The following is a 12,688-nucleotide window of genomic DNA, read 5'->3' as shown; positions in this document are numbered from 1 at the left end:
GAAATGATTTTTTTGTTTTTCTCTCTATTCTCGGACAGGCTGTCGTCTATTTTTATGAGACGCATTCGCAATTTTCTTTCGCAATGCAATATCAATCGTTGCACGGCTGATTTTACCATAATTATGTCGCGAAAGCACAATAGTCAACAGAAAATAATATGTCATAATATTATGAAACGTAGTTCATCTTGTGTATAATCGCGTCTTAAGAATTTACGACAATCATGAATTAGCAGTACTTTCCGTTTTTCGTGGCAATTTTTCGTTACACTCTACCACGCGTAAAAAAGTTTCACTACAAAAATAATTATCCTAATATACGGACTCCGCCCTTTTCTCCAATCTCATTTTACAGCGGCACATATCCCAACTTATTTCTTTGCAAAGAGTTTGACAAAATAAGGTGTGCAAGTTTACTTTACTTTCGACCGGGCGCCACTGTGTTTACGATTTTCCTATAAGACCCTTTGCAAACTTTGCCAATCGCTCGTTGGGTGCTATGTCTTTTTTTTCTTTTTTTTCATTTCAGAACTGGATTTTCGAACCAATTTTGAATAATATGGCATCTATACGCTGTGCGCTTTGTGAATTGTATATTGTCAGCTCTACTTTATTATTTTCTAATATAGTTATATCTGCTGTGTCAGCGTTTTCCAAAAGTTTTCTTTTTACTGAACAAATTATATTAGACGCTAACAAATTAACTCAGTTGATTCGGTATACAGTCCTTGATATTAAAGGAACATACTAACAGAAGATTAAAAATTTTTGAGATATGGCTGATAACGTCACAATACGGTCTTAGCCTAGAAAATTTATAGTCGTATTAAAATACAGAAAAGCTACATACTTTGTCCATATTTTCACAATGAGAAATATGGTTTACTCCAACACATAATACAGGAAAAGATAGATGTCAGAAAAAACGTTGGTAAATGAAAAATTCTCATCCAAAACCTCCGTGATATTATGACTATCGCAACAATATAGACAAATGTTCCTCACGTGAAATTTAACTGTGGCCGCACAATTGACATTGAGAGTTCTATTGAAACGTCTGGTGGCCGCACCAAATTTCACCTTTGTTGTGATTGAAAAAATTAAAGCTAAATTTAATTTACTTAAAAATGGATACAAGTCCATTTAATAAAAAATATTTCAACATTTTAGTACATAATACGAGTATCTATTTATTTAAAAAGAATGCAAATGGAAATTCTTCAAAACTCCTTTTTTCCAATGCGAGCCGCATCCTGCTTCTAAGTTTTCATCTGTCAACTGCATTCGATATTATTTGTTTTTTATGAATTGCATTACACTGAATGATCTTTCACAGTATACAGTATTAGGAAAAATCGACAATATCAATAAAGCAATTGTTGCCAATTTTTTGAATTGACTTGATTCTGGGTCAACGTATAACTTCAAGCAAAATTTTTCAACGGTGGTATTATTAAAATGGTTTTTAAGTAATTGGTCATGACTCTTTTCCAACAACGCATATTTAACGTTAGCCCAGTTAATTAAATGAAATACTGAAAATGATGTTGGTGGCCGCACATAAGAACCATTGATATAAAGATTTATACTACAATTTGATCTCCAAACTTGGATAAAATACGGTAGGTACTGGGAGACTCATAGTCTCCATTAATTCCCAATGCGTTGCCATTGTTCCCAGAATGCACGATTTTACACCTCTTGAGTGTAGTATTTTTATTGTTTATAATTACTAATGATCTGTAGTGGCCGAATAATAACTATCAAATTCATCTATTGTTTATAAAAATATCAAGTTACTTTGCAGCGATACATTCCCACGAAATGTATTTTCTAGTAAACAACATACATATCGTCAGCGAAATTAGAGACGGTGTAGTATTACATATAACAATACTTAATTAGTATTACGGCGTATTGAGCTAAGTAAACGTTTCCCATAGTATTTGCTTACAACTATAATAATATAATATCATAGCGCATTATACTATTATTATATTAATCTGAATAATCAGTTTTCTCGTAGTGTCATATTTTATAACAAATAATATTTCATTTCACTATTCGATTTAAAACGCTGATGCTTATACTTAGTCTAATGTAATTGTATATTTTATATTGTGTAAATTTTGTGTTGACGTGTTACTTTGGTATTGTATAAATAAGGGAAAACAATTCAACACAATGTCACTCAAATCAAGTCACTCGACTCAGAGTAATTAGCAAGTAACTATCATTGTATAAATACGCTGCTAAATAAATCTCACCATACGACATCGAAGACTTCGTCATTACTATCATCCTCTACCTACGCATTGACACCACACTGGAGTGACCTCAACAGTGGCGACTAACAGTCAACAGTGGTGAACCCGACGTTCCACGCAACCGCAAATTCAATATTCAAAGATTTGGATAAAACCACGCATGTGCTACTCCGAGATGATACTGTCAAAAGACCTTTGCAGTCGCCATACACTGGCCCACACGAAGTCATCAGCAGGAATACTCGAACCTACGTCATTCGCGTTCGAGGCAAGGACATTACAGTCACTGTAGACCGCCTTAAACCTGCATACATCATGGCAGAAGAGGACGACAACTCATCAAAAGAGAAACCGACATTGAACGATCCAGTACCAGAAGACATCAGACAGCATGACTACGTCACGCGTAAAGGCAGACGTGTACACTTCCCTGATCGTCTAGGCTACTGAAAAACATCCCAAAAGTGCATATTCCATAGTGTTACGGAACATATATCGTTATATCGTTATACATTAGTAAATCGTTTAGGTTAACACGTAATTAAATTGCACTGTTATATCCATTTTTTTTTTCAACAACAAAAACCCACTCAATTATATCATATAGTATCGAAATTAGTAAATTTCTGGAAAGGGGGTATGTAGTGGCCGAATAATAACTATCAAATTCATCTATTGTTTATAAAAATATCAAGTTACTTTGCAGCGATACATTCCCACGAAATGTATTTTCTAGTAAACAACATACATATCGTCAGCGAAATTAGAGACGGTGTAGTATTACATATAACAATACTTAATTAGTATTACGGCGTATTGAGCTAAGTAAACGTTTCCCATAGTATTTGCTTACAACTATAATAATATAATATCATAGCGCATTATACTATTATTATATTAATCTGAATAATCAGTTTTCTCGTAGTGTCATATTTTATAACAAATAATATTTCATTTCACTATTCGATTTAAAACGCTGATGCTTATACTTAGTCTAATGTAATTGTATATTTTATATTGTGTAAATTTTGTGTTGACGTGTTACTTTGGTATTGTATAAATAAGGGAAAACAATTCAACACAATGTCACTCAAATCAAGTCACTCGACTCAGAGTAATTAGCAAGTAACTATCATTGTATAAATACGCTGCTAAATAAATCTCACCATACGACATCGAAGACTTCGTCATTACTATCATCCTCTACCTACGCATCGACACCACACTGGAGTGACCTCAACAGTGGCGACTAACAGTCAACAGATCTATTATTAAGTTTTAACGATTTATTATACAGATTGAATTATTATTGATAAGGTGTGGGGTTTTTTACAATCACTTCAACTATTCATAATTTGTTTGTTATATTTTTTATTGTGATCCTTGACTTAATAGGTAGGTGATAGAGTTTTTACCTACTTTATTGTATTGATTTGTTATATAAGTTCGAGTTAATAGTACTCGTTGTCAGTGTGTATTTGCCTTTTGGTGAGTGTACACAGTGCTTCGCGATGCCGAAAGGCGAAACCCGGGTCGCAAAAAACTACTCAAATGGAATAGTACAAAACTTAAACCATTAGATTATAAAATAATGCTTTTGATGAAAGGGATAATAAATGCATGTGAACTTTGTATAAATATTGTGCAACCCTTTTTTATAAGTGCATAATACAATTATTTTGCAGTAATAATTAATTGTGTATTACATTTGTCAAAGATATATTTTTCCATTTCAACGCTAAGATGAACAATATTCCAAGCACGACTTGTGGGGTAATAATAATAGTGGGCGAATTATTATGTTCACAAACCCACCTGCAGTATAACATTTCAACTGTATTGAGCCTTTGTCTGTATATTATATTTAATAATATTCTAATAACATCTTCAGGAAAAACAAGTTTACTACGTAATTAAAATTTTCTCTTTCACCCGTAAACAGTCCAAGGTATAATTTAAATTACTTCTCATTGCATGCAACTCAATATTGCATTATTTACGATATAGCTTTATGGCATCCTCTCGTAAATTTCGACTATAAAGTCAAATAATAAAATTTTGTAATAAATTTCGCAGAATATGCAACGAAGACCTGCATGCATAAAGTAAACGAGGTTTTTGATCCATATAATATGGAATATACCAAACAATATAATGTTACTCTTCGTCTGTATTATCGTACGTTATATAATTTATTATTTTTGGAATTATATATCCCATGCATAATTCATAAACATAATATAATATGTATAAGTAACATTTTTTATGTGTCATCAAAATATATAGTTTGAATATGCATATGGATCTTCGTATAAAATATTGTGAATAATATTAAAATACAGTATAATAGCTAGCCAACTGAACCTAAGTTTGAACTATTTTACTACGTTTTTATTTGCTCGTATTTTTGTTTGTCCAGTACAATTTTTTTCTTGTTTGTCCGAGATTTGTATTGGACAATTGGAGATATTTAACTAACTTTCCGACTAGCCAGATATTTGAAACTTTTAAAATATATCAGAACACGTTGAAAATGCATTCTTTTAATACTTTTAGCCATCTTTAAGCAGAATTGAATTCATTTTCAGTTAATTCTGTTTTGTATGGAAAGTTATTTCGGAAAAAGTTCGTAAAAGGTGAAACACTACTATTGGTTGCTAAGGGGGTCCTAGCAACAAAATTATTAATATAAACGTGCGTTACTATGGAAATCAATATGAAATGTCAAAATTTCTTTTATTTTGTTAACTTTCAATTCATGGTGGAACTGCATTGTGTTGTTGTTTTTATTTAATAAAACGCATTTTTTTTTGTCGTACTTATTCCACTTTTAATCAATAGATTAGGACCGGTTTCGTGTAAATGTCCCACTGAGGCGGACGAAACCGGTCCTAATCTATTGATTAAAAGTGGAATAAGTAATACTAAAAAATTGCGTTTTATTAAATAAAAACAATAATAAATGTCAAAATGACATTTCAGTATTCTATATTTATTCAGTATTTCTATCAAGTACAAAAAAGGAATTTATTAATACATAGAATCTTGTAATTATTATTAAGACTAAGAATATAGCTATACTATCAAAATGAAAAATCATTAACAATTTACAACAGTTCATCACTGTTCTGGTAGAAGACACTAATTCTAAAAAATGACATATTGAGTTAATTATACCAAAATGTTCCTTATTTCAAACTTCACCGTCTGGAAACTTTCTTAATAAATAAACAGTCTTTATTTTAAAGTCATGCTTTTTACGGTTACTTAATAAACTCACATGATAGATCATTTTAAACATTTTAACAACAATCAAATTACTCAAAACTAGTATTCTCCAGTTAGTGTGTTCTGCCGGAACAGTGACGATTTGATAGTCATTAGACATGGTAACATGGAATGAATTTTGGCTTTCGATATCTTTGGGTACATATCTGTTTCTCAAACAGTGGAATACTTACCTGGTGTTCAAACAATACCAAATAATCTAGTAAATGCAAAATAATTACAAGACTATCTACGTTATATTGTTTTTTGCAAAAAAAATAAACAAAATAATCTGATTAATCCAAATAACTGTTATCGAAAGTGAAATACGCCGATAAAATGTATACGTCTAAAATTGTACGAGCATTTTTTAAGTATGGGAAATACTAATATTTCTTGAGGTATGTTTGTATCTGAAAGATGTTGAATTATATGTGTTAATCACATAAAATAACCATGTAAATATTTGTAATAGAAACAATGAAAATAAATTTGTTTTTCTGATATATAAACATAATTACAATAATAATTATCATATTCATATCAATTCAAAACATTATTTTAAATATGCTATCAAGAGATTTCTGATACAAATAGTCGACGGTTTTAAAGATGGGTTTATAGGCCTAAAGACCTGTTAACATAAATAACTTTAAAACACCTCAGATATATTATGTATTCCTAATAATTAAAAAAAATGCGACGCCTACCGAGCCTCGAACACACGTCCACTGGATTCAAAGTGGTGTTTCATATTATTTTTGTTCAATAAATGAATTGATCGTTGAATAAGAAAATAGTTTAATAAATAACTCAGATAAAGTAGAATTAACAAAAAAACTTGGTTTCAAAACACAGGTTAGTTAAATTAATATGTAGGTATAATACATAAATATAGTCAACCGTTTACCATGTAGAACTCCATTATAATAAATTTGAAACAAAGTTATTTTCTATTCTACTTTAATTGAGTCATTTACGTTGACAGCTTTTTCGGGCGATAAACCCATTTCGGAACGTTTTAGTTGACCGTTCCGAAGATGGGTATATAAATGGACTTAAAACCTTAAGAATACAATGATTTAGGCACATTATGTACTCTTGATACCAATGAAAATGATGTCCCGAATATTCAAAAAAAAATCCTAAAACTCAAAAATCATTTTTATGAATGATATGTACGTATAATTATATATTATAATATAAACTCACATGTAAGAGGCCATCCATGGACTGAAACCGTGTGCGGTTTCAATCCATGTGCCATACTAAACTTATGATTTTTGTTCATGAAAATAATATATTTTCACTAAATTTGTAATTGGAAGTGTATGGTATAAACGAATACAATCAGATGCTTATAATATACTTTGTTAAAATATATTTCACCCACGGTGGCCGCGCGGCTTAAGCGTTGGACTATAACGCCGTGGGTCCCAGGTTCGAATCCTGGGTCTGGCAAGTACACATATTGTTTTTCAAGTTGTGTGTGAGTCAGGGTATGGACCTAATAGGTTGAGCAAGTGGCTGACATCCATTTCTCGTAAAAAACAAAATCTGTTAATACAAACCTCTACTCTGTGGAGGCCCATATGATTCTATTAGGGTCGGACATGGTCGGAAAAAATAAATATATTTCCATGAACAGAAAAGATAAACTAACTTAGTATGGCACACGGTTCGAAACCGAATACGGTTTCAGTAGATGGATGGCCTCATATTATCATTCAATACTTTTTATACTGTGATGAGATTAGTTCTAAATTCGAACACCGCACGATTTATGATGGTATATTTGTACCTACGTATACTTTATGATGCTTACTATATGTGAAAAATATGTGTATTTTTTATTTGGTGAATACTAAATAATAAATAAATTAAAAATTATCATAAATAATTAATTACCATAATACAACGTAGTTATTTCTGGCAATACTACATGTCAGACATGCTATGAACCCAAGTTCACGAGGTATCTATTCGAGATACACAGTAAATCCTCTACATAAAATGAAGGAAATGTTCAGTATCTTCTATTATCATTTTTCTCTTCATCATTTACCAGTTTCTTATTTCTTTATCTCAGCATTCAATATCGATATAATCCAGGATTCATCTACATGAAAACCGTTGTTCGGTTGGTAATTGCTTTAAACTATCTTAGACATGGACCCCACATCCTGAAGCGGGCCTTCAGGCTAGGATCTTTGGCGCCCCCCCCCCCCCCTACATATCGCTAAAGATAATGGCAGTGTGACGCTCTGCGGTAGCGTTTTCCAAATGGTGTATGCGGTAAAATTAGTGCATATATTTAGTGGTTTTTTTTGTTGTATATTTTGATACATCCATTTGAATTATGGAGTAGTCGAGTCGACATTGACGAAGGAAATTACTTTTTTTTACTATTAGCGAGAATTTGAGATGCGTGTATCTGGTCGACTTGACACGCCGGGCCCTTCCTAAGCCCGGGCCCCCAGGCTAGAGCCCTGTCAGCTCCCCCTTTGTGGGGGCCATGATCTTAGATGTTCTGTTTAAATTCCTGGACCATACGATTGGTATAAGGGTGAAGTGAGTAACATATTATTCTCTGCGTATATTTGTTTTTTGGATTAATTGTTATGTATTATTTATGGTTAACTATATTATATTCTGTTAATTAAATTTGTGTAATCCTAAAACTTTTAACCCCATCGCGGCCACCGGTCTGTTTATACGTTTCACTAAAACATGTTTATTACGCGGGCAACGCGGATTTGAGATAGTGGTTTTAGTACTCCATATCGCGGATACATTGTATAGAAAGCTCATTTTTCCTGAAGACGGGGTGTTAAAGTTGCAATATTAAATACGACCTCCCCCGCAAAGCACTAAATCCCAAACACATAATCTAGCTGTATAAAAGTGAATATAAACTTATCTTTACTTGCGATAAAAAATAACGGGAAAAAAACGATTCTTGCCTACGAATAAGAAGTATTTACGCAAAAAGTTCGGAATATATCTAAAGGGATCCGTACGAACTTTAGTTTCTTGATGGCGCTGTGTTTTAATGCGTTTGAATTTCTAGTCAAAAAATAATAAATATTTGACCAGTGCTTCCTAAAATGTTTCTCGTATCACAGCACACTATTAAAAATATTAAAGATTTGTGTCACAATGTAGAATTACGTATCTTATAATGTACAATATATCACTTTTTCAAACTCTTAAAGAAACATATTTTCAAAATTAATACTTACGTACTGAATGTATTACTAGTATATAAGTTATTTACTACGGGTTTTTACTTTAAATTTTAATAATCATTTTTTTTTAGTCAACGAATAAGACACGAGATTTCAGAATGTAACATTCTATACACACTAGAAAAATCGTTTTTGTAGAAAAAAAATACGACGGTCTAGGACAATTTGACACCGGACAACTGGACGCCTCGAAATTCGAAAATAAATAGACGTTATGTACTTATAGGTACTTTTAAAAAAATATTCAATATTATTATTTATATTTCAATGATTATATTATTATGATTTAATAGTTGGTGAGAATGTAAATATGCAGACGTAAACAATGATTTAATCGTGCATATGTTTAAGTTCCAACGAAAAAAGAGTTTTTATTTTATATAAAGCTTTAGGCATGGTAATTCTCAATCCGCGATAAAGAATACATTATGTTAAGAGTAAAATGAATTCAAACTACTAAGTAGTAGATAGAAACTGATTAAAATACCTCGTTTACACGTGTTTACGACAATTGTCCGGAGGCCAGTCGTCCCATTCCCACAAAACGGGACTTGAACCTGTATCTGCTGGATTCGCGCATACATACAGGTTCAAGTCCCGTCGGGTGTGGTATTTTTTTTAGTGTGTAAATGCATGATATGTTTTCAAATTATGTATAAACACTTTAAATATTCAAACTATTAATTTGTTTTTATACCTGATTATTTACTTGGGTAATAAGGCTTTCATCCTTTCGGTATCAAATTGCTACATAAACAATAGTTAACTGTGTTTCTTGTCAGTGTCTATTGACCATTGATAAGTGCGCATAATGCCTGAAGGCAAAACCCGGGTCTCAACAAAATTACTCAAATGGAATAGTACAAAACAGAAATTAATTAAAATTTAAAGATATTATTATAGTAATATTAAAAGGTTTTTTTTAATATCATAATATGACAATTGCATATTATCGTTAGTCATTTAACACAATAATTTTATTAATAGTTATAATTAATACTTTTTATCAGATAATTTTTAGATATAAATACCGGACCGTTTTTAAAAATAATTGCAAAGTTCAATGATAGGGACGTCCTCTTTATTGCATTATGTCTGAATCGATACTTAAAAGAGCTACTCGTAATTCTTGGTCAACAAAATTTAAATATAATTTGCAGCTAATTTATTAATTATAATAATGGTAACCCTTTTTCAGCAGTTTGATAATCTCTAGATTATTTTGTAAACGTTAATTCAAATCATTATTTCGGGGATTTCTACCTAGACTTACATACCTAATAATTATTGTACTAATACATAAATATATTTCCAATATTTTAATGGATTTGATAATAGAACATACCACATTAGCATGAGGATTCATGGTATGGGATGAAGTCATCGTTAATCGAGAACATTATTCGAAATAATAATCACAATCGATTTGCCACTGCGTACTAGAAAAAAAACACATCTGCGCATTTTCAATATAAAATTATTTTAATATAATAAATGACGGAAGCCTTCAGGCATTGGCCAATCCTCCTTCACCCTACGCACTGCAGGTACCACATGGCGGAAGGTGCGAGACGTGGCGTTGCACCGAGAAAAGTGGCGCTACCGTATGCTTGCATTACCTTAACTGGGTCATGACACTGTGAAGTAAGTAAGTAGGTATAATAAAAATAACACTCGTGTATTTGTGTTATTATCATTTAGACGCACTCATCACTCAGTCCATGCTGTTTGGAACCCCTATAAATAACTAATAGATCACAGGTAACTCACAAAGAATGGGAACTGACAAACCTAACGAGTAAGGAGTAGCAGGTAACCGATCTCGAGTAAGGAAGAATCCGGGATAAACTTAAACGTATGAAGAATAAGTCATACGTCGAATACTGACAACTGCTCTCGGTTTATGCATTGACGCACATTTAATATTGGTGTATTACATACACTATTGCGTGCATAATGCGTGTTCATTTTCGTAGGACACTGACACATTCAAAACCCTGTACCAAAAGGTAGCGTATTGAATAAGTATAGCCTATCGACATTTTATCTATTATCTGTTCTGTGGTAGATTATCTTAAACTACATACAACTGTTATAATAGCTTAAAATACATTAATGTTTTGTTTACAGTGAGATAGAAAATGGGTGACAAATGACTATAATATGCGTATCTCACTCGAATGCCTTTGCACAATACCAATAAATTCAAGTTCGAAAATATATTCTGAAGGAAAGTTTTCGCAAACACTATCCCATTCCGAGATATTGCCATCACTGGTCTAAGGCAACTGCACTTTGCCACGTCTTGGCTCAGAGTTTCCTTTACTTTTAGAAGGTAAATGTAAAGCATACAATGAACGTCTTGGAAAAGCTTTCAGAAATTCGCGCTGTGATTTTGACAGTCGAAGAGTTTTGAAATGAGCACAAACGTATGAAAGGCACAGAGTTACTTTTTTGTGAATTATTCAATTATCTTAAATACGTAGATGGGTATTCGTTTTCATAATAATTGTATGTAAATCTAATACTTTGACTTAATTTAGTTATTTTCCACTATTTATATAGGTAATAGAAAATTTAATAGAAAAATCTTTTTGAAAAAAGTAAGACACAGAACATAGAACCACTATACTAAAGGAGACATACTTAATTGTGACAAATTTTAACTAATGCCTTTTAATACACACTGAAGCGCTTTCCAAATTGAGCTAATATTGGCGATCGGCTTTTGTATTTTAATAGATCTTTTTAGTATGACTCCTTTAGCATAGTGGTTATATGTGCATGGGCGCGATACCCGAGAGATACAGGGTTTATTTTCTATTGGTTATAATATATTTTCTCAGAAGTGTTTTCAAAATAATGTATATTAAATAATTAGAATGTTACATTCTTAAATCTTGTGAATTATTCGTTGAATAAAAAAAATATTTAATATATTTAGATATTGTGAAATTGTTCATAATGTCTACGTAAACCAAATCAAAATATATAATATGTGTGTGAATAAATTATACAAAAGTTCTGTAAATATAATATGTTCCAATAAAAATTTCACACAAAATTTACGCGCTTTAATCAAAACAAAATTTCACATGACCACGCGTACTTCCGATAGAACACGAAAAATTTACCCCAAAAATGTTTGCTATATGATAATTATGCTCGTTTGTCAGTATTTTTGCACATGTTTGCTATACGTGGCGGAATATTTTTTCAAATGCAATCAAAGCTTTTAGCTTTTTCCGTACTTAGGATTATAAAAACAATCAAACGCGTGAAAAAATGCGACGTGAAGTAGGCCAGAAGATAGACATGCCATGACTGACGCATCTGATAAAATTTCATGCGAAAAGAGGCTTTTCATGTTAATAGAAGTTATGTATCAGCAGAAATAAATCTAAAAATGTGAAGTATACACATTTACACAATACGTATATATTATTAGGTATAAAAATATACATTCTAATGGATTTAAATTTTACTACGCTACTATTGTTCCCAGAATGTACGATTTTACACCTCTTGAGTATAGTATTTTATTGTTTATAATTATTACTAATGATCTATAATTAAGTTTTGACGATTTATACGCTTATCGAGTGTATTATTAGAAATAAGGTAGGGATTTTTTACAAACACTTCAACTATTCATAATTTGTTTGTTATATTTTTATTGTGATCCTTGACTTAATAAATATGTGATAAAGTTTTTACCTACTTTATTGTATTACTTTGTTATATAAGTCAGAGTTAACTGTAGGTATTCGTTGTACGTGTGTATTTGCCTTTTGGTGAGTGCACATAGTGCCTGAAGTCGCAAAAACGATTCAAATGTAATACCTAGTGCAGTGGTCGGCAAACTCATTAGTCAACAGAGCCAAATATCAACAGTACAACGGTTGA

This window comes from Rhyacophila brunnea, unplaced genomic scaffold (assembly GCF_057557595.1).
Source record: "Rhyacophila brunnea isolate RB1 unplaced genomic scaffold, BYU_Rbru_1.0 scaffold_8, whole genome shotgun sequence".
NCBI classification, from domain to species: Eukaryota; Metazoa; Arthropoda; class Insecta; order Trichoptera; family Rhyacophilidae; genus Rhyacophila; species Rhyacophila brunnea.
Note: the sequence above shows the minus strand (reverse complement) of the source record.